The 23,285-nt window shown below is 42.3% G+C and overlaps 1 protein-coding gene across 5 annotated transcripts in view; it reads right to left on the bottom strand.

The window, feature by feature from the left end:
* The window catches only part of LPP (LIM domain containing preferred translocation partner in lipoma), a 791,955-nt gene that overhangs the window by 630,428 nt on the left and 138,242 nt on the right, over window positions 1-23,285 (bottom strand). Inside the window, exon 1 of one of the 5 annotated variants that reach the window (XM_006156726.3) lies at window positions 5,630-5,663. The exons of 3 other annotated variants lie outside the window; for them this stretch is intronic. The gene's annotated coding sequence lies outside the window, so the exon portion shown is untranslated. Of the gene's footprint in view, window positions 1-5,181; window positions 5,235-5,629; window positions 5,664-23,285 lie in introns of those variants that run through there. One more of the 5 variants, XM_014590978.2, reaches the window with a different exon arrangement.

The following is a 23,285-nucleotide window of genomic DNA, read 5'->3' on the forward strand; positions in this document are numbered from 1 at the left end:
CTCATAAAAGAAATTTGTAAAAGGGTTGGGTTTTGTTTTATTGTTTTATAAAATAAATTGAAGGTTAGATTGACCACATTCTCACAATGTTTCTTTAAGTAAATATATCTTTAATATTTAGCACTTACAGAGCTAGTAGTCTTTGTAGGGTATCAGAGATTAATTTTTGTAAGTGCTTTGACTTCAAAGAACTCATCATCTATCAGGAGACACAAAAGCGCATAAATAACCATAATTCGGGAGAAATAAAAATTAGGTCTCCTATGAGATATGGACAAAAAAAGTTCTGGCAATTGAGAAAAATATGCAAGCTATGAAATTTCTCAGGATTTTGCTATAATCTTTATTTTAAGTGGTCAATTAAAATATTTCCACCCAAATAAATATGCAATTTCTTTCTCTTATAATTTACTGACATTTCTTTTTTGAAGTCGCTGACATTTAACTATCAGAAGAGCTGTTTAAAAAGGTCTCAGCCATAATAAGAAATTCAACTTCTTTTTCTTTTTTTTTTTCCCTAAAAGAAGCTTAAGAAAAAGTATCTTTGTATTTCAGCAATTCTGGAAGAGCTTGATTTTTCTGACAATATAACTGCAAAGGAACTTGAGTCAAAACATATGAGAAGAGAAAAGATGCTCAAGATATTTCAAGTCTACAATTATTTGCTGAACACATGCTAAGTGCCAGGAAACATGTTAAGCTCTCCAAGGAAACAGAGTTCAGCTTTATTTAGAGTAGCAATGGGTTATAGTCCAGGAAAAGACCCACACAGCATAGAAGAGGGAAGGGCAAAAGACTGATATTCAAAGGAAGAGAAATTATGTAAATTTGGAACTTTACTGATACATGTGGCAATAGCACTTGGAAAACTAAAGAGAGTAACTGAGCATTTGCATTATACTCCTGCTTCTACCAATAATTTTTTTTGAGAGATTTTCGCTATAGAGCGCGTGCACTCGCCAGACAGACAGAGAGAGACATAGAGACAGAAAGCAAGAAATCATCCCCCAGGGGGGATGGTCACACCGCAATCCCTTCTCCTCCATTCTCCTCTCAGGATCTTGGGCACGCACGCACACGCGCCCGGCGTGAGTTTTAACCCATTGGGTCCGGGACTTGAACCGCGGTCGACTACATGGGAGTCCAGCGGCATAGCCATTATGCTAACTGCTGGTTCCCTCTACCAATAATTTGATGACAGACTTAAGCAAGTTATTGCCTACATTTTAGGTTCCAGTTTTCCCCCAGCATTAAAAGGACACTTAGACAATGCAGCCCTCCCAATGGTCGGTCACAATCTACAAAGGAATCTTCCATTAAATTAAACTAAGTAAACTGAAGGTAGGGGAAGAGAATGCAAATTTTCTCTTGTACCAGATGAATCCATTTGCCCTCTTAGATGTCTGCCAACCACGAGAATCAAAAGCAATAAATCTATTGGGTGGCCGGAAAAGTCATGACACATTTTTGCACAGAAAAATACATCATGACTTTTCTAATGACCCAAGAGAACTACAACGGATTCTGTATTTTCATTATACTTTGCAAAATACTATATGCGGTTTCATCACAAAGGCTCAAGTATTTCTACAATATCCAAAGGGGACACTGAAAGCAGATAGTAAGTAGGGTGGATTTCTACCAGGGCTCTCCCTCTACTGTATGATACTGAAGGTACAGAGTATCTGTAAGTCCAACTACCACTGGTTCATACTGGTCCTGTTGCAAGAAAAATCACATCAGTTCCCATTAGAAATAGTCTCAGTGGCATACCTTTCCAAAGTCATACTCCATTTCAAATATTTATTTTGTAATTTATTATTCACCAAACTTTGCCTTACAAAAATTGTAATCTTGATTTGATTGGGCACTGGGAATCTATTTAAAATAATAATAATAACAGGCTATTTTGAAGATCTGGCAAGTCAAGAAACTCTTCTCATAGAATATCTGATCTACTCATTATTCACCACAGATGGGCTGTTTCTTGTTCCTTTATTGTATCTCTTCTGCCAGCCAGGTGCTTCTCCTAGTTCTGACTGGTGATATAGACTATCTATAGGGTCATAGGAAAAATCATGATGGATTTTTGCACAGAAAAGCAGAAAAATACATCGTAACTGTTTTGAAGACCCAATGTTCTTCAGAATGCAGTGAAACCACCTTTTGATTTTACTACTGTCCACACTGTCTCTTAGCAAAGCACCTTTTACTTCTTAAAGTCGTTTATATGTTCTTAAAGCACATAAATTATACACATAAATTTCCTACCTCCTCTTTAAACACGAGGTCTAAGAGATCAGAGAAGTCTGAGTCATTCATACATTCATTCATTAGTTCATTTACTCAACAAGTATTTCCTGGGCACCTATCACATGCTATAGGCACTGGGGACACAGAAATGAACAAGACCAGGTTCACTATTACCAGACATCTAGTATAGGTGACAGCAAGCTGCAGCCCATCAACCAAACCAGGATCTTTGTGAGATTTCATAAATACAATTTTCCATGTTGTCTATGGCACAGTTGAGTATTTTATGCATTGTGTGTATCTCCAACAGAGATCATATAGACAAAAAAGACCTAAATGTGTATCATCTGTCCCCTGAAAGAAACAATCTGCTGACCCCTGCTCCAGTATATCCGTCCCAAACAGCACAGTGCTAGGTACAAGGTAGTCAATGTTTGAATGCATAAAGAATAAAATAAAAGCTGAGAGTAAGAATAAAATTACCTAAGACATGTCTTACAACTGAGCCTCTTTTTCCCATCTCCATCTTCATACTTAATTATGGCAAAACTAATCCCCACCCAGAATAGAACACCATTACACCATTATAATACAGTTTAGCATGATAAAAAAAAAAAAAAAAAGATGGAGCAAGCTTTCCAACCTATGGAGAAGTTAAAATCTAAATAAATTTGCTGTGATTTCAGAAGTCATTACTATTTCAGGCTCATTTGTGATCACAACATCTGGCCTGGCATAATATATTACAATAGCTGTCTTTTCTGGCTTTCTAGAGCTTACAGGAAGCCTGAGTGACTTTCTTTCACTGGTTGGTTTGCCTTCGTAAGATGTATCATATGGAGGAGACCTTTGTGTCTCTTGGATCAAGCTGACCAATGAGACTCGAGCTAGGTTAAACACAAACACACAGCAGCATATGAGAAAAACCCCATTCTGTCAAATACCGAAGTAAAGTTTATAAATTCAATCTTATATCCATATCCTAAAGCTGTCTTCTTTATCATGTCCATAAGAAAAACCCTCTTATCTCTCAAGAAAAGAACTGAACACTGTGTGCTATTTGCAGTGTCCCTTTCAGAGGCTGAGTCACTGTAAATTAAAAGTGGAGAGCTACCGCACGGCTAACGTTTTACCAGTACTCTGCATGGTTTCTGTGCAGTTTTCTGTAGAAAGTAAGCTTTTTTAAAGTCAAAGGAGTCTCATTAGCTGTGCCACTCATTAGCCATGGAAACGTGGGCAAATCATTTAGCTTGAGTTTCTGAAATGGGAACAATAGTACATTACCAGGCTGAGTAAGAATTAAATGAGATGATAGATGCAATGCATCTTTCTCACAATCAAGAGAAAAATGGCTTTCAGTAACAATTAGTTCTTTTCCTTCCATTTTGGTCAATGCCATGTGTAGCACTGCTCTCGATATCTCAAGGTCTTCACTTCCTAACCTCCCCAAAATGTTACAATATTTTATTTTGAGTCAACACATTTGTTCACCTTTGACTCTTTCTTACTAACTGTCAAAAAAATTCCACTAATGGGACCAGCAGTAAGCGTAATGGCTACTTTGCTGAACTCCCACATAGTCGACCACGGTTCAAGTCCCAGAGCTGGTGGCTTAAACTCACACCGAGCGCGTGTGCATGTGTGCCCAAGATCCCGAGAGGAGAATGGAGAAGGGATTGTGGTGTGGCCATCCCCCCCAGGGGGGTGATTTCTCGCTTTCTATCTCTCTGTCTCTGTCTTTCTGGTGAGCGCACACGCCCTAAAGCAAAAACCTCTAAAAAAAAAAAAATTCCACTAATCAATCTACTCAGAAGTTAAACAATACCTGTTATTTAGTCCATTTAGGTGATTGCTTCTCAGCAAGATATTAGCTGAAATAACAGTTCCCAAATGCTATTATATGGAGAACATCCCGATGAGCAGCACTATAGAATGAGTAATCAGGTCAGGTCAGAAGAGCTCTCCTGATTTTGAAGTGAAAAAACAAACAAACAAAAAGGCTGAATTATAGTAATCTCCACATTCTGATTTCTGTGACCCTTGGCCCCTTTGCAAAATACAACATATACTCCCATCAAGGCTGGTCTGTCTCCATTCGGGGCAGCAAGTGGCATGGTGGTTAAGGCACTGTATCCCATATGGCTTATTTTGCAATTCAAGTCTAGGACCCAGCAGCTTGAAAAAATACACCAGGCACATGTGTGTGCAAGCCCCAAAAAAATACCAGGAGGAAGAGATCCTGGCATGGCCATTCTCCTTCTGGGAAGGGGGAATATATTTCTCTCTGTTTGTCTCTCACTGCTTCTCTCTGGTGAGCACATGTGCCCTATGGCAAAAATATTTTTTAAAAAACAATTGCCTTCATTAACTTTATAGGTAGATAGTTAGCAATTAGACAAAGGGAGGGCAAGCAGATGGACATGGATGACAAATGAAGATGTAGAGACAAAAATGAGAGTGATGGGTAAGGACTGTAAAAATGGTTCGATGCCTGGAAGACACATAGCAGGATGAACAGGTGGGAATATGGACAAATAGGTACGAACACACTGAAGGCTGGAGCTGAGGTGAATGCAGCTGTTCCAACATCCTACTAAAACACAACAAAAGCCTGCACACATAACCCAGTGGTACCCCTAGACCCCTTAAAACCTCATCTCACAGCAGGAGAAGACACTACTCAAGAACTACACTATGTCCTACTGTTGCAGTTTTCCTACTTCATAAAGTCAACTATCCTAACAAGACCAGTCAAATCTATTAAGGACTGTGCAGGCACAAATTTTTAAAATGACACAGTCTGACCTAGAAAGGGAATCAGAGAGGAAGATTCAAAAGCTGCTTAAGACGACAGATCACTGAGGGGGAATTAGAGTCAGCGTGGAGGAAGCAACACAGCTCAAATCGAGCTGCGCCGGGATGACTCACCAGTACTGCTGTGACACTTCTCTGTCCCATTCATCAGGCAGGTTTTTCCATTAGAACTTACTGATGATGTGCTCCCCAGTAAACGGGTACGATCAATTCTGTAGTTTTTAAATAAGGAAGGTATGACTGAAAAATTTAACATGTTCTCCATACGGTACACACAAAAAAAGCCCAGGGACAGTCCAGGGCTGAGTCAAGAAACAGTGGCCTCCCTTTCACCTTACCAAAGAGAAAACTCATCAGGCTTCTGTTCTAGATTTGTTTGGGCTAAAGATTAAACGGATTCTGACCAAAATCTGATCTATTACTAAAGGTGTGAGATGGACTAATGATGTAGAAAATATAAATAGCAAAGGGCTGGGTCTGCTTAGTGCCTAGGGGCAAGAGAAGCTGGGTCTTTCTGGAAAGGTTGATGAGTACAGAATAAGAACTTCATGACTGTCCTCACCGTTAGTCAGCTGGGCTAAGAACGGCCTCAGTCTTGGCTCTTAACTCATGGAAACTTCTAGAACAGAATCCCTAGAACACACATGGAGGAACAAAGAGAGTGTTGCTGGGCAGATGAGTCCTGGGATATTGAAGCAGCAGAGGGGGAGGGTAGGATGCTGACTGTTATGCTGCCTTGGAGCACCGTCTGGCTTCTTCTCTGGCCAAGACCACACCACATTCAGGACCTCTTCAGGCGTTTTATGCCCTCATTGTCTTTTTCATCCTGATACTGCTTAATTAAATGTGTTTTTAAAATTACTCCATGGAAAGCACAGCACATTATACATAAACTGGTATCAGTAGGTTTTGAAAGCGGGAGCCAATGAAAACTACCTGAGAACGTTTTCAAAATGCACACACTCGGGAACCAGCAGTTAGCATAATGGCTATGTCGCTGGACTCCCACGTAGTCGACCGCGGTTCATGTCCCAGACCCGGTGGCTTAAAAAACTCACGCCGGGCGCGTGTGCGTGCGTGCCCAAGATCCCGAGAGGAGAATGGAGGAGAAAGGATTGCGGCGTGACCATCCCCCCTGGGGGGGGGATTTCTCGCTTTCTGTCTCTATGTCTCTCTGTCTGCCTGGCGAGCGCACGCGCCCTACAGTGAAAATCTCTCAAAAAAAAAAAAAATGCACACACTCTAGCCCCAGTCAAAGAGTTAGAGACACTGACTGAATTCTGGTAAAAACCTTCATGAATCTTACCCACGAAGTAGGTGATAACTATTACTGTCTGGGGCATCATCAACATGGATACTCAAGAAAGCCAAAGAGAAGGCAAACCATGGAGTACCTAGGCTGGTTTCTTCAAGAGGGTCATGTAGCCAATGACTTCTGGCTCACGGTGGACAAAGGAAGAGGGACAAGAGAGTTGCCAGGATGACAGAACAGTGTCCAGTCTGGACAAGGAATCAGAAAGAAGAGCAGTGTGGTCTGTCAAGCCTGCAAAAAAGAGGATGCACCGGAGGGGTGCTAGAGAAAGATAAACCAGGAAATGGCTTCCAATTGGTGTCTGCTAAAGTCCTCTGACAAATTTGTTCAGCCAAAATGAGTTAGAGAACGGAGCTAAGCACCTCCACTTGGGTCCTTTAATAATCAAAACCCAATCAAATTCCATTACCTTGTGACTCTCTCTAAACAAATCCTACAATTTCACTTCAGTATGAAATCTCTAATATAAAATAAAGGGTGAAGCTGGGTCATGAAACCTAGTCCAAGTGTCTCCAGGTAATAACTTCTATGTTTGCTTTCTGTCTCTTCATCTATAAAATGGGAATAACAGATTTTAACTAATGGCCTAGGCAGTTGGTCAGTAAGGTTAAGTGTTAAATAATTAAATAACTGCTCTACCTGCCAAACTGACACACATTTTAAAAACCTAGTAGGCATTTCTATGTTTTCTATAAGCAGCATACAGGTCCTAATTTGAACCATCAATCTATTCCAGCTTTGATTTTCAAAAATCCCTTCTGCTTTATCTGAATCCAAAAATAGAATTTATCTATTCAATGAGATCATCTCACCTATGGTATTACAGAATTTATGCCTTTACCTATGACATTGCCTAAAATGAGGTTTAGGAGAGATACAAGGAGGCTGATACTCATGGGTAATGTCCAAATTTTGGCACTGAGTGTTGGTTGTTATTCCTAAAATAGAGTTGATTTTTGTACCATGAACCTTGACAGCATTACTCAAGATCTGTTTACTCAAGACTGAGTTATCTAAGTGTGTCCTTCAATTGGCATTGCACAAGTAGATTAACCAGCCTGAATTACAGACTGAATGACACTATTCTCCACTCAGAAAACTGTCCTGGTTCCTCACTTCCATAGTCTCGCCCTATCCTACCATTCCAGTCTCCCACTTTTTCCCCTAAAGAAACTATGTTGAGGTTTGGGTCTAAGAGTGGAGGCAAGAAGCCTGGCTCAGGCAGAATATCTCTTCTCCCTTGCTCTCTCCCCTTCCCCATTGGTTTTCCTCGACCCTCCTGACCACAGGTGGGGGTGGGGTATGAATTACCAATTACTGACTTTGGAGAAGGAGCAGGGCTTGTGCCCCTTCCTCCAGGTCTTTGGGATTTATCTGGTCGTTGGAAACATATACACCCTGCTTCTCAGGGTTAGGAGTTTTAGAGACACAGTCCCCTACGAGGCAGTGGTTATCAGAGACAAAAAGGTAAATCCGATTCAGGGGTGCTGTGTTTGCAAACCCACTGAGTTAATAGACCTAAAGCCTATTACACAACGTAGACATTATCTTCATCTGCCTGGCTCCTGGTTTAATTTCAACTGATTTTCTGATGGGTACAAAAGAACGAGAGCCAGAGCAGCACACAGAGCTAGGAACGGGGCTTGGTGGCCAAGGCAGAGGCTGCATTCAGTTTCAGTCAACCTTTCCAGCCCCAACACACACGCCATGCCTCTAATCACAGGGATATCTGCCCTCTTGTACCTGGGAACACCCATGCCTCTGCCTTTGCTTGGGCTGTCTGATTAGCCTGAAACTTCCTCCTCAAGTCCTAGCCCCAGTTTTCTGAAATGCAGCCAACCTTTGTGCTCTCTCCAGTCCTTGATTCCTGACTGCTCAGTATCTCTTCCAAGCTTTTGGTCTTTATCACTCTGTATTTACACAGGCATTTTGAAGCCAAATTGCTATGAGATTCTGAACTACTGAATTTTATCTAAGGCTGAGCTCCACTCATGTCCAAATCTTTTTCCTATCCCTCTCCCATTGGTCCAAATTAATAAACTTGACTGAGAACTTACTATGTGCCAAGCATGCAACTAAGAGCATTATATTCATTATCTTGTTTAATCTTTCCTAGGAAGTAGGTGCAGTCATCAATCTCTAGATGAAACAGAGTCTGTGCACATCTGCACAGAGGCACATCACTCCAAGCAGCCCCTGCTGAGCCCGTATCTATGGGGAGCTCATAGACTTAAAGCAGATCAGTAGATGCAGATGGGAGCAATGCTCAAGGATGCTAACTTCAGTTCAAAACTGAGTGTCCTGCCTTCACTGCCTTGACCTTTATCCACACTGACACTGAGTTTGAGGAGAATTCTCACTGTAACACAAAGAACAGGAAGTGGGAGAACATGAAAGTCCAAATGGTCTCTCCTCCATGTAGGGCCTAATTGCTCAATGTGATCACATCTCCCTATCCACAATCTTTGCTCTGAAAACAGAGGTCTGAATGACTGTGGTTTTGTCATTAGATGAATAACAAGTCCCAAGGATTGCTAGAATTACAAGGCCCAGACCAGATCCACTCAAATATAGCTGGAAGCTTTCTAGTAACTCTAGCCGTGCATGGGGAATGAGCTGCTCAGAGAAGTGAGTCACTTACTGGAATCCGTGCTGCCTGCATTACTCAGCTGATATTAATACACCCACTTGTTCATTAATGTTTAATTGGAGTTCATGTGAATTGGTTTCACTGGATACTTAATCAAAGAGAACTGTGTGTGTATGAACTGCTCACATACCAGGCTAGACAGCACAACGCTCATCCGGCCCCTGTTCATGTCCAATGGCTGCTCATTTAACTGTTGACAGAATCAGTTAGTCTGAAAGAACGGGAAAAATTGCCTTGGAGGAGAGGGAAAAGTTGTCCAAACACGAACACAAAACAAGTATAAAGGAAAATCCTTTGTGAGATATGAGGAGTTCTCTAACTCATCAGCTATAGCCAGAAATCAACCAGGCCTCAAATGTCAACTTCTAAATAAGAATTTGTTCCTTCTAATTCCTTTCTGGGGTTCATTATTAAAACTGCAGGTCTCCTTTTTTTCCTGGGCACCTGTCTTCCAGCCGTACATCTTTATTTTTAAAATGGGTGGATAAGGAAATTAACCATCATTCAACATAATCACACATTTCTCTTATGCTGACAAGCAAACCATGAACACAATCCCAAACGCCTATTTATACAATCAGGGCTGTCAGTACCCTGTTATTTCTTATCGGATATCTCACTAATCAACATTTCAGGAAGTATAAATTTTAAAGCTCCTGAAAAAGACTGTGCGTGAAGGTAGGGGAAAATCTACTTGGTATAGTTTGCTGGCTCTGGCTGTGTCATCAGTTTTTCGTTCTTTATTTTTTAAGTATGCTCCTCATTGTTAAGCACGCGGGATTTCTCTGCCCCAAACAAATCAAGATGAGTTGAAAACTTGGCACCATATACCACTTCTCTGAAACAACACTCAGAGATTATAGATTAAAAGGAAATCGGGACCAGCAGTTGGCGTAATGGCTATGTCACTGGACTCCCATGTAGTCGACCGTGTTTCGAGTCCCGGATCCGTTTATTTAAACTCACACCAGGCGTGTGTGTGTACATGCCCAAGATCTCGAGAGGAGAATGGAGGAGAAGGGATTGTGGCATGGCCATCTCCACTGGGGGATGATTTCTTGCTTTCTGTCTGTCTTTCTGGTGAGTGCACGCACCCTATAGCAAAAACCTCTATTAAAAAAGGGAAATCTACTTTTTTACCTTTTTTTAATCTCTGGGGTGGGAAAAGAATGCTCTCCCCAAGTCGGGTATGGTCATGCCACAACACCTTCTCCATTTCCCCATCTTGTTGGAATTTTGAGCACAAATGCACACACGCCTGATGTGTTTTCAAGCTGTTGGGGCTGGAACTTGAACCTTGTTTATCAATGTGAAATCAAGTTCCGTCAGTCACTGGGCTACAGGAACTGACCCTATAACAAGAGTTTTATTGAGATGTAATTTCTACATGATATAATTCACCCATGTAAAGTATGTAATTCAGTTTTTAGTATATTCACAGAATTGTGTAATCATAATAATCTAAGAAAATTTCTTGCATCCCCCAAAGGAACTTGGACTCATTATCAATCCATTCAGTTTTTCCCCTCTGACCTTTGCAGCAAACACTAATTTACTTCCTGTCTCTAATACAGGCTTTAGATTTGCCCACTGTGGACTGTTGATATAAATGGAATTGAACATGGATTTTGTGTCTGACTTCTTTCCGCCTCCAGAATGTTTTCAAGGTTCATCCATGTTGTAGCATACAGACGTACTTTAGTCCTTCTTAGTGTTAAACAATATTCCGTTTTAGGCATATACCACATTTTCATTATCCACTAAGCAATCTACTATTAAAATAATATGAAATAATCCCATCGGTTTAAAAGTGACAGATCATTTAACTCTCCATTTGACAGATAATTTGCTTACCCCTCTAACAATCCATTGATGATAGTTCATCCTGCTCCACATAGGAAGAAAATCAGGGATATAGTAAGGACAGCTCAAAAGTGCGGGAGGGCAGAGCCTTTAGCCTGTGCCTCTCCACATGTAAACCTCCTCAAGACAGTTCAGCAGTGCACTGTGTCTGTGTGCAAAGGTCCTCCCTGACATGAGAGAGCTAGGTTGAGGGCTCCCTAAGGAAGGAGCCATGGGCACAGTGCTCCAAGTGGGCAGGCTAGAAACACACAAAATACACAACACCCACAACTTTCTCTCCCTCAAACAAAACCACCTTGTCAACTCTAAGATGAAAAAACAACTACATAGCTATAAGTAACTGCCATTGATAGAGTCCATATACCACCATAATAACTAATAAAGTATCTGCCCTCCAGGACTTCAAAATCTAGCAGAAAAGATCCAACAGAACAAGCCAAATGCTGAAATAAACAATATTAAGGTTTATCTACGAGAGAAACTCAGGAAGGAGAATCTTCCATTTGATATCTCTCCCTTGCCACAGTAATGTTTCATTTCTAACCTTGTGTGTAGGGTTGGAGCTACTTATGACATGGCAAACACAGATGGCATATAGACTTCCATGGTGATGGGGATCCATGGCTACGTGTATTCTCAGAACGTACAAGGCCTTCTGTATCTGGGAGCATAAATCACACTAATAACATCACCGCATGACGCAGACCTCAAAGGAAACCCTCAGAGGTGGAAAGTCAATGGGGTCATCGTCTAAACAGAAAAACTTTCTGCCTCCTTCTTAAGCAGAAGTCCCTTTCGAGACAATGTCAGGAAGCTGGCAATTTACTCAGAAATTGCGATCTAAGAAATCATACAGTGTGAAAGAATGAAAGACATTCCAAAACACCCATCATCTAGCCCACCCTGTGGTACATGGCATTAGGAATGGAATATTGGCTTATTTGGTGCCATGTGTCTGAGAGACTCAAAGGCATTTGCCAAAGAGATTGTATCATTCCCACCTCCCAAGCAAACAGAGAGGATCCCCAAGTCACCAGGAAGCTCCCGAACACCTTCCATTCCGCTCTTCTGTATTCTGAAGACACACCTGGGATTCCAGATAAAGGCATTTTGCAATCAGAGCTAGAGGTCTGAGTCATGCTTCTGGTTTTTGGAGCAAAGAGATATACACCCCCTTGGATCCAACTCATGAAACAGATTAGGTCTTCAGGCAAACCAAAAATAATTTATATGCTTAATGAGAGCTCCTTGCACTTCACATTTCTGCCAGCATGAAGCCCTCTGTAATATGCCCATCCAGTTCAGACATTAGTACGAGTGCTCCTCTTTAAATTCGCGTAGCGTGTTTGCACATCCTGTTTCCTAATTACCTCATGCAAAAAAGGAATTTTACCTTCACCTCTCTTGTTCATTAAGGCAAGATCCAGGAAATACTTTGACATTTGATTTTTGAAAAAAAAAAGAATAATAATAATACATTCCGGTTTCAGTGAAAATCCTAGAGGTTCATTGCTACTTATACTTGGGGAGAAACAAGTTTCTATTAAATCATTGCTAACATTTTAACTGATCTTTTTAAAGAAGGAAGATAAAATCAAGCATTTTTAAGTAGATGACAATCCTATTTAGCCTATGCAGTACTTGGTAAGAAAGATCTCATTACAGTCAAATCAGGGTGGTGAAGCAGGAAGCATGCCAATGTTATACTCTGAGTTTGCATCCATCACTACTTTCAGAAAATTTCCTTCGCCTCTCTGAACCTGCTATACTAGCTCGGAAAGGGCAAAAAAAAAAATAATGATGAATCCTGCCATATCTACCTCACAGGGACAGGATAAGACATACATAAGAAAATGTATATTTAAGTGCACTAAAAACTATATAGCCCCATATATAATACAAAGTATCTTAAAGTCTTTTCCTATAAAAACATTTTTAATGACATGAACAAATACTTATGCTTTCCTGTTTTTATTTTTAACAGGCCAAAGACCCTAAAATCAACCCTACCAATTCAGGAGGCTTCACCCACATACACACACATTTTCTTCCAATAACCATTTAGGACAATAAGACCCAAGAAAAACAAGATTATGAAGAATCTTCTATCTTAAAGTGCGCCTCAACAACACATCGTTAACACTGTGCCTTTTAGTGTATTCTGACTCTTTGAAGGCAGGTGAACTAAAACTGATACATCAAACTCCCTACCCACTTTCAAGTGCTAGAGAAATGGCAGGAAGAGCAGTCCCTGGTGTATCGACCCATTTCGGTGAGATGGGAAATGGGAGACAACTTTGAGGATGAGACTCCACACGTGCAGACTGAGGCAAGACAGAACTTGCCAGGAAGACACAGAAAAACTGCCACCCCCTAGGGCCATCTCTGACTAGTGAACTGCTACGGGTAGCCACCTGGCAGCTCTGCAGCAGGGAGCTGGGACCCCAGATGGAGTGCATTCCTCTGCCCCACATACTCTCTCAGCTGAAGTTTATCTCAACCACTATTTGCAAATAAGCAAGGATCACAGAGGGGGAAGCCAAGAACTCTTCAGAGATGGGTAGTGTCCATGGAAATGCAACTCCTACATCTCGGGCTAAACTTGTTCGCTGTCCTTGAACAAACGGGACGAGACCCTAGACAGTCCTTAGCTGCTCACTTTTACCTGTCTGTCGTCACTGTAAGAGCTGACACTAACCAGGCAGCAGGCACTAATGTACACACTGTACACATTTTAGCTTATTTAAGACTCATAATGACTCCAGGGGGTAAGTCCATTGACACAGGCACTGCGACACAAGGAAATGAAGCTGTTTGCCCAAGGTCACGTGCTATTGTATGATGGAATGAACTTAAACCCAGACAATGTGGCTTTGGCAGCTGCTGCTAACCAATGCCCAAAACTGCCTGTTCATGGACATTTCCAACATAGGCTGAGAACTCACCACAAACCAGACACAACCAGAAGCTCTTGCATACTTTTTCTAATTTATTATGACAATGGCACTAGGAGAGGAATTTTAGCATCCATAATTTAAAGGAAGAGATTGAAATCCTACAAGATCATTAATTGAGGATTTTTACGAACACAAAAAAGCATATTGGATCTCAATGTCCAGTTTCAAGTTGAACACTCTGGGTAAACACCCCGCACGAGTTCTGGCACCCTGTCATGATCATCAGCAGTGTCTGTCCACTTATCCACATTGCTGTCATGTGGTGTGGGAGAAAGAACATGTGATTGGGGCAGAGGGAACCCAGAACACTTGTACCGCTCAGCAGTTACTCAGCCCCTCTGTGTCTCAGTTTCTCATCTAAACAATGAGAACAACGGTAATGGTATCTCTTATAGGATTATTACTATGAATTAAATGAGATGATGTAAACCACAATGACCAGTACACACTAAGTGCTCAATAAGTCCTTATTTAATGAGTAACTGAGTAAAACATGAGTTCTTGTCTTATAACAGCGGCTCCAAACAAAAACGCTATGAATTTATTGTTAGTATCTCCAATAATCTAAAAGTGCATGGAGTCATATGGCCTTGGCTGAAATAGTATGTAAGCTCCACGTGTCTAACACAGAGTTTTGCATACTGGCGACGTTCAGAATCGACGGTTATACCTCCTTTCTCTTCATTTAAAAAGGAAAGAAAATCTAAGTTGCTAAAAGAACTTCTCCCAAAGTTTAGAAGCTTCAGTGGTCCATTTCACTCAGTTTTATTTTCAGCTTGAAACTAATTACCCACAATTGAAGCCTTGGCTTAATGTCTTTATTCCTCATCCATTTCTCAAAAACTACAGAATCATGTCTTAATCACTACCTTTTACAATCTTTTCTCGGCCGTCTCTCCCAAGACTGCCACATTTTCTAGAAAAAGCATTTATTTTGCACCAGATCCTTTACAAATTGCAATCACTAGTGCTGTCCTGAGTCCGCTACTAGAGAGAAATAAAGACAAAAAGTGGAGGACATTGGGCATTAAGAAAAATGTTATGTGGTATAACGGTGACACCAAAGGAAAAACAAATGGAAGCATAGATCATTAAGTTTTAGGAGAGAAAAATATATATACAAACACACGGATGTGGGTGTATATAATGTGTGTTCATGTGTATAGACACATATATGTATGTACAGATGCGTGTATAGTTAGTGTGTGTGTGTGTGCACACGTATGTATGAACATCGAAGTTGAAGACCATCTCCCACAGGACAGGAGACATAACGGTGACTCCAGAAGTTGTGAGCAAAAGCATGAAAAGGTTGTAACGCCCCACCAAGGACTGGCATCGGGAAGGCTAGTGCTTACAGCTCAGCTCTGCCACTCGACTGCCTCATCTGGAAAAAGTCATTTGAACTCAGTTTTCTATTTCTAAGAAAGGAGACCTCACAGGACTGGTGTGAGATTAAAGCAACAAAGGAGATTTGAAAGTGTTTTGGAAACGTCTGTACAAACATGAAGGGACATTACTACCGTTTGTTCCAAAGCCGAGGAGAGCAACTTTCCGCCTGAGCCAACGAGCCTTACAAGTGGGAGCTATTCCCATCACAGCTGCTTCCAGCAAAGGGAGAGGAGACGTGGACAATTTTCCAGAGAGGCAATGCTTTCTAATTTCTCTATTATTTCCAAAACAAAAAAGCACAATCTTTTCCCCCTCTTTTGTTTTTCCAAATAAAAATAAATTATAACCCTAACTTGCTAATAAATGCAGGCTGGAGCTGTCCTTAAGTAAAAGCTTTTGATAACAAATTGCCTGCACTAACTGCTATTTTACTGCTGAATTTTTTATTGTTGCTTAAGCACAGCAATTATGCTAATAAGCCTGGGAGGATGGTACATCTAGTATTGAATCTGACAGATAAAATACTCAATAAAATGCTAATCTCACCTGAAAATTGGAATCAGACAGCCTTATTAGTATTTATGGATATGGCATCTTAAACATGTTTTTTAAAAGATGAATATATATGAAATCAATGTTGTCTCCTAATACAGCCTGCCATTCCTAGGCCTCTATGTGCTTTAAATTCAAGGTGACGATTACTCATTACCTTAGCGTTGCTTTCTGCCAGAGAAACAAGAACTCATTGGCCATTTCTAACAAATAAAAAAATCAGGCAATAAAAGGTTTTTCTTTTCCCTTCATCTACTTCTTTCTTCTCCTCCCCTCCCCCCCAAAAAAAGAAAAGAAAAAGGGAAAGAAAGAAAGGTAAGAAGTGCCTGCCTGAGCAGAAAGAGAAGGATTTGACAGCAGCAAGAACCATTTGTCAAACCATCTGGCTTCTGTCTTCACCTGACAGGAGGGAAGAGTGATATGTCAGAAAGAGCAGGGAATTCAGACTCCAACGAGCTGGCTTCTAGTCTTGGTTTTGCCATGCCCATGTATGACCTGGCCAGACCTCCGTTTCTTAAATGGGGACCTTCTGGAACCCAACAAACATCTCTGAGAAACAAGTCTCTATGGGTTGTATTTAAAAGCAGGGGAGGCCAGCCAGAGCAATGCAGTGATAAAGCAATGGTCAGCAATGCTAAGGCCACACGGGAAGGTCTTGGGTTCACATCCGAGGTCTCCTTGTGCATATCAAGTACTTGTTCATAACCATGATTCTGGTTGGCCTTGTCCAGGGGTGGATTGTGGTATGAAAGCCCTGTTGAGAGTCTCTCTCTCTTTTATCTCTCTCTGTGTACCTCTCTCTCTTAAGAATTTTTTTTTAAAGGGCTGGCCCTGTAGCAGTGATTCAGTGCTGTGTATAAAAAGGCCAGATCCCAGATGACCAACCACAGTTGGAGTCCCAGCCCCAGTGGCTTGGAAAACACCAGGTACGTGTGTACGTGTGCCCGGAATCTTGACGGGATGGAGAAATGGAGGAAAAAGACCATGCCCCATTGTAGGGTGCTTTCTCTCTCACTCTTTCTCTCTGCTGACTGCATGTAACCTCTGGCAATTATAAAAAAGAAAAGAAAAGAAAAGAAAATAGGAGGCAGTGGCTGCCGACCATATATGAAGAATAAAACATTATAAGCCAAGGTAGCTGTGAGGCCAGTGGAAGCTGAGACTCATGTATCTGTACTTATACTGGCATGACCCCACTCGCCATACATCCTAATACACATTTGTCCAAGTACAGGCTTAAATTCAGAGACTTCTGACACCATGTAAAAACAGAATGGCCCATGTAATAACAGTCCTCAGGAATTTGACTGGTTTTTCTTTTAGTATCAATACATGTATTTGGGGAGGGAACAAAGAAGTCAACGGCCCATTTTAAATGGTAGAAGAAAAAAAAAACTAATGGTATTTAAATATTTTAATATTATTTACAAAAAAAAAGTTTCTATCTCCTTTGAATTCCATACCATTCTTATAAAGCAGGAAGAGAAAAAAAATACTCTTCTCCTAAAATTATCACAAATAAGGAAACTGAGGACCAGAGAAGATTTTATCCTCTGTACAGAGTACTGGGTCCTGGGGTCAGAACAAACAGTGTGCCTTCTGACTAAGCCCAGCGTGCTGCCAGGCACACCACAAGGCCCTCTGGGTCACAAGTATGTTGACTCATTCAAACCCCAAATGCCCATGGAACAAGTCACTGCTCAACACAAGGGGAAGTGTGTGTGTGTGGGGGGGGGGCGTACCTTACAGTGCTTTCACCAAAGTGCTCCCATCCCCTTTGAGATTTCAGAGAGCCAACACTACTTCTAATAGTTTGTCTCTCTTTGTCTCTCATTGTCCCATTCATTCTCATTCTCCCCCACACCCCGCTCCCCGTTTCTGTTCTGGTCATGGCCAAATCAAAGGTGGAATTTGACATGTTATGGCAAGGCTGGACACAAATCTCAGTATACCAACTCACTCCAGAGCCCTTGGAAATGAAAATCCCTCTATAAGCCTCATTTCCTCCTCTGTGCCATGAGTCTTTTCAAGACCAAAGAGTACTCTTGGCCACTAGAAAAATGGAAAGTGAGGAGAAAGGAAATAGTCTCCAAAAATACAAAGACTTCAACACAATTCACCAAGGGCCCCTTTCTCCAGCTAATCTTCACAATGCAGACAAAGCTGAGCTTTGTAGTAGCCCCATTTTGAAGAAGAAATAAATTCTCTCAGGGCAACACCAAGCTAGGAAATCCTCAGCCGCAAGGGACACTTAACCTATCAGCTACTAGGGCAGGGGCAGTGCTGGCACTTTGCACAGGGTAGTATAGAACCAAGCACTTAGTAGATTCAATAGTTGTTAACCACAATGTTCTAAGACACTCCCCCACCACCACCAAAAATTTAAAAAAAAGATGCTGGCCTTCCTATAACACTAGACAAGTGTCTAGCTCACAGCTGCTGTGATTCTCCCTACTACGTCACACATGTAGGAACAGCATCCTGGGCCAGTCTGTGGCATGGTTGTTAAGGCAGCTGGATCTCACATGACAGATGAAATGGTTTGTGAAAAATATGCCGGCACATGTACATGCAGGCCCCAAACCCCCTAATGAGGGAGAAATGGAGGAGAAAAGATTATGGGAAGGTTGATTTCTCTTTCCTTCTCTTTCTCTCTCTGGTGAGGGTATGCACCATCGAGCCAATTAAACAATTTAAAAATAAAGAAACAGAATCCAAGTCCATATATCCCTTTATGAGACTATGGCCAACAGTGTAATTTGCAAAGCACTATCATAACAAGATGGTCAAGGAGAAGTCATTCTCCCACTTGATACTCAAATCATTCCAATTCCAATTCGCAGGAGGGAAACCTGAGGCACTAAGTAGATTCATTTGCCTAATTCACACAGGTCATATCCAGATCCCTTAGCCCCGCAAGCCCTGTCTTTTGTGGGGTTTTCCCCACTTGATTATGCCCCCTCTGAATAGCAGTGCTACCATTTTTCAGTAAACCACCAGAGCAAGTCAGCTCTGCACTGAGACATCTCCCAACAGAGAAACAACTCAAGTCATACTTCGAGGAATAATTTCTGGGAAAGCAGAGGAGGTGATGCTATCAAAGAGTGAAACTTAAAACTCTTACTCACTACCTGTCTCGGAGGGCAGGAAATAGGCCGAACCCTTTCCCTCCAGGCTCCCCCTTCTCCCCTGCCCATTTCTGTCACTTGCAGTCATTACCAAACTGAGAACTGTAATGAAATGAAAAATGTTTCTCAGCTGTATGACCCTGGGTAAGTTCCCAGGCTCTCGGGTCCTGTTACCAATACACTCATGCACACGCACACGCACACACACACACACACACACACGTGCGTGTGTATGTACACACATGCACATACATGCACATCTCAGACTATCTCTTCAATTCAGCTCACAGGATGATGAGAGTCCTTGTCTTTCTTACTCTGCACAACACCATAGCCACATCCTTAAGAGTTCAAGCAGAATCTGCAGGCTCTGCATCTAAAGCTCTGACTTGACCCCTCTACCACTGCTGGGCCTCCTGGGTCCATTCCATGTTTGTGGCCCACCCTTCCCACCAGTACCTCTCCTCCAGTCCTACCTCCTTTGTCCTAGATTAGGCACGGTCACCTTCGCCGTGGACAAGGACTAACTCATCTCTCCATCACCAGTCTCAACCTGCCCCTCTCACTCCATCTTCCCCTCGGTAAAAGGTCACCAGCTCTTCTACAGCTCCTCATAGGAAACACCTGAAAGCACACCCCACCGAAGTGGCTGCACTCCTCCATGCATGCCTTCGTCTGTGTACTTCTAAAACTAGCATCTCCATAACCAGGCTTATTCCATGGTTCTGATTTAAAAGAGAAACCCAGGGAACAGGAAAGCAATATGGCCAATCAACAACTCCATCGCATGCCACTCCTACAAGCACTTCCACCACTCCAGAGAAGCTGGCTCTTCGGGGTGGTAGTGACTGTCAATCCTTGGGCCAGAAGCTGCAAAATACCACTGGTTCTGGGACTGTATGATCTCTAATCTTTATAACTTAGCATACAAGGTATATTTCACCCTACTTCAAGCCATTTGACCTGGGGCACAGGTAGGCTTAGTAACAGCCTCACTGAAGTTATATAAATGATCCAAAGTCAAGTAGCTATTGAAAACTGAGTTCACGAGTCTACGTAACTTTGTTAGGATACTGCATTGTCAAAAAGTGTCAGGTGCTCTGCTAGCTGTTTCACTCATATCAGCTGACTTTAACGAACAACACTCCACCATTGCAGTATCCCCATTTTACAAGTCTGGAAGTGAAGGCCCCACGCCAAACATGGCTCTGACAGATTTGGGGCTGGAATCCACGTGTCTTGGGGATTGCCTTTTCTCTTTGCTCTGTTTCAGGCACCCCCTTTCTAACTGTACTCTCTCTCTGCAGCGATTTAAACATGGAGGGTTTCCATCTCAGTCACTGGGAGCAGCATTCAGAAGTTCCTGCTAATTGGGAACCAGCAGTTAGCGTAATGGCTGTCGCTGGACTCCCACGTAGTCGACCGTGGTTCGCGTCCCGAACCCGGTGGCTTAGAACTCACGCCGGGTGCATGTGCGTGCGTGCCCAAGATCCCGAGAGGAGAATGAAGGAGAAGGGATTGCGGCGTGACCATCCCCTCTGGGGGTGATTTCTCGCTTTCTGTCTCTCTCTCTCTCTCTTTCTGTCTGTCTGGTGAGTGCACGCGCCCTATAGCAAAAAAACTCTCACAAAAAAAAAAAAAAAAGAAGTTCCTGTTAGTCAGGAAAAGGTGTTTCGCCAGCAGCAGCCTGGTTAAGGTCCCTGCAGAGCTGGTGGGAAGAGGATGTATCGAGTATATCATGTGAGCAGATGGACCCTGGCCCAGTCCCAAAGGTCAGAACCACAGACGAAGCTGGAATTTCACTCGGTTTCACAAATGCAGCACCTTAGCACGGCTGCCTGCCTTGTAACAGAGGCAATTGCAAAGTCTTCTTCAAGAAGATTAATACTCAAAGTAAAAAATGCAGAGGTTGTCACGTAAGCCACTTGCTCCCCTCTAAAAGCTAAGCTTTTCTATAGGAGAGTTTATCCTCTAAGAACCTGAGAGCTGCAGAAGAGACAGCACATTCTGACCTAACTTCGCTGGGAATGCCAACAGCATGGCAAGCAGACACCGCTTTTCCCTCTGCCTCTAGGGAAACAGGATTAAGGAGCCTGGGGACAACCTGAGAGCTGCTTATAAAAGCTGTGCTCCTAAACCAAGTTCCCAGCGGCCCTTCCGTTTCCTGGGTTAACTGTAGTTAACCCTCCAGCCCCTCAGGCCTCCTCAGTAATTCAATTTAACAGTTACAAAGTGCCCATAAATGCCAGCCAGTTAGCTGGGATCCAGAGGCTCAGTGATGCCTGCCCTCGATCAGAACTCAGAAACAGATACCACTCATCTAAAGGTGAGGCATGTGAAAGTGTTTTTGAAAGTACGAACCTGGGATGGGGAGAGACGGACACTCAACAGAAAAGCTGACGTGTCTGACAAAGTGCACTCAGAGTTGGGTGTGAAGGATGCTGCCTGGCAGAGAGGGCCCTGCAGGATGGCCCTCCACATGGGAGGAAGAGCACGAACGCGGGGTGGCCTGATGTCAGATGGGTCAGGGACATGGGGTGGCCAAGAAAACACTGAGTATAGGACAGAGCCTGTGCTCCCCACTCTCAGGGGCGCCACACCTAGGAAAGCCTGCAGCCCAGCAGCCCAAGGGGAACATGTGCACACAAGCCAGCCTCCTATTATCTGCATGCAGGACAAGGAACTACACAGGGCGGGTGTTATTCCTGCCCCACGATAGCCTCTTTAGGTGGACAACCTCCAGTGTTAAAGGCAAGGAATCAGAGGGCCAGGAAATTCTACTAGTGGGGATCTGACAGTTCAGAGCTGGGACTAGGTGGTCAAAATCTACTTTTCCAAGATCTGTAACAACATGTAAATGCCTGGTCAAAGAAACCCATGCTAATCTAAGGACAAGAGATAAAAAATAGAAGAAAGAAAGAGACAAAGGTAGCTAACAAGGAAGAGGGGGAAAGGAATGGATAGGAACAGAAGACAAGGTAAGGGAAGACAATAGGAGGAGAAGAGAGGGACAAGAAGGAAAGACACAAAGGAAAGATCCCAAAGGTCATGATGAGAAGAGAAGACATTGCAGACACCACTGTCTGTAAAAGTCAGGATTATTTCATATATAAATATATGTCAAGCACGCTACTGTATCTCTAAGAAGCTTTCAATTTTGAATTTTGGAAGTCATGATAGTTTATAAAAGAATAAAGGATGTCAATTTTATACAAATAATTTTCAAGTGTTATATTAACCAAAATATTTACAGGTATACATACACACATACATATATACATATATGTATGGAGGAGAGGACAAGATTCATATCAATTATTAATGATTATTACTTCCTGGGAGGAAAAACAACAGAGAGGGGACTTGATCAGTTACAAAAATGGTCACGAATTCTTCCCTCTCTGCATCCTCCTCCTTGCAATATGGCTTTAGAACTTCTTCCATCAAGGACAGCCTTTCCTCATCCACATTACGAATAAGCTCATGGACTCATCAATTCATCCACTGCCTATTTCACAATCTAGTTTGTATGTCTCCATCTTACCCATAAAAGATTTTTAAATGCTTTCCCACATTCAAATATCTGCCTACTAATAGCAATGACCAACATTGATTAAATGCTTAGTATGTGCAAGTTATCGCTTTAAGCACTTCACATATTTCACTTAGTCTTCACGGAGCTCTTTGTCAGTGCTAACAGTAGTTCCATTTTACAGAGACGGACGCTGAGTCACAGCAATGAAGCAGCTTGCCCAAAGTCACGTGGCTACCACTCAGAGGACCCTGGATTGAAACTCAGACAATCTAGCCAAAGCCTACACTCTACCCTGTGTCTGTGAGATCATTCTCATCCACCAGCTGCTTAACCCAAACACAAAGGGAAATGGCTGAGTGACCCTGTTCTGGCTCCTGGTGAGCACTGCTTCCTTTCAGAGACTCATAAATCACCCATCTGATAAGCCAGTCTAGAACTGTACCAGGAATCACAATGAAGTCAGCAGATTATAGGATACCTTTTTTTTTTCTTGTTTTTAATAACTGATATCTATTTCCTCATCTCCTCACTTCGAGCATTTCTGATTTCCAGATTTCCTCAAAATTACTGGCACTAGTTCCCCATCGGAAGTTCTCCGTATCCTGAGAGTCAGTCATATGTGTGGCCCGCATGCTCTGCAATCATTTAAGCAAAGAGAATAGCTCTCACAATCTCTTCGCCTGCCGTGATCACCCATTTCTTCTTAATGATTTTGATTCTACCCTTTGTATACGACCCCTCTCCTGGTAGAGATGGCTGACAGAGGCACAAAGTAGGCAGTAGCTCTGCTTTCTCTCTGTCTGCCAGGCCATTACATCACCCTCCCCAG

Source organism: Tupaia chinensis, unplaced genomic scaffold (assembly GCF_000334495.1).
Source record: "Tupaia chinensis unplaced genomic scaffold, TupChi_1.0 Scaffold000515_1, whole genome shotgun sequence".
NCBI lineage: Eukaryota > Metazoa > Chordata > Mammalia > Scandentia > Tupaiidae > Tupaia > Tupaia belangeri.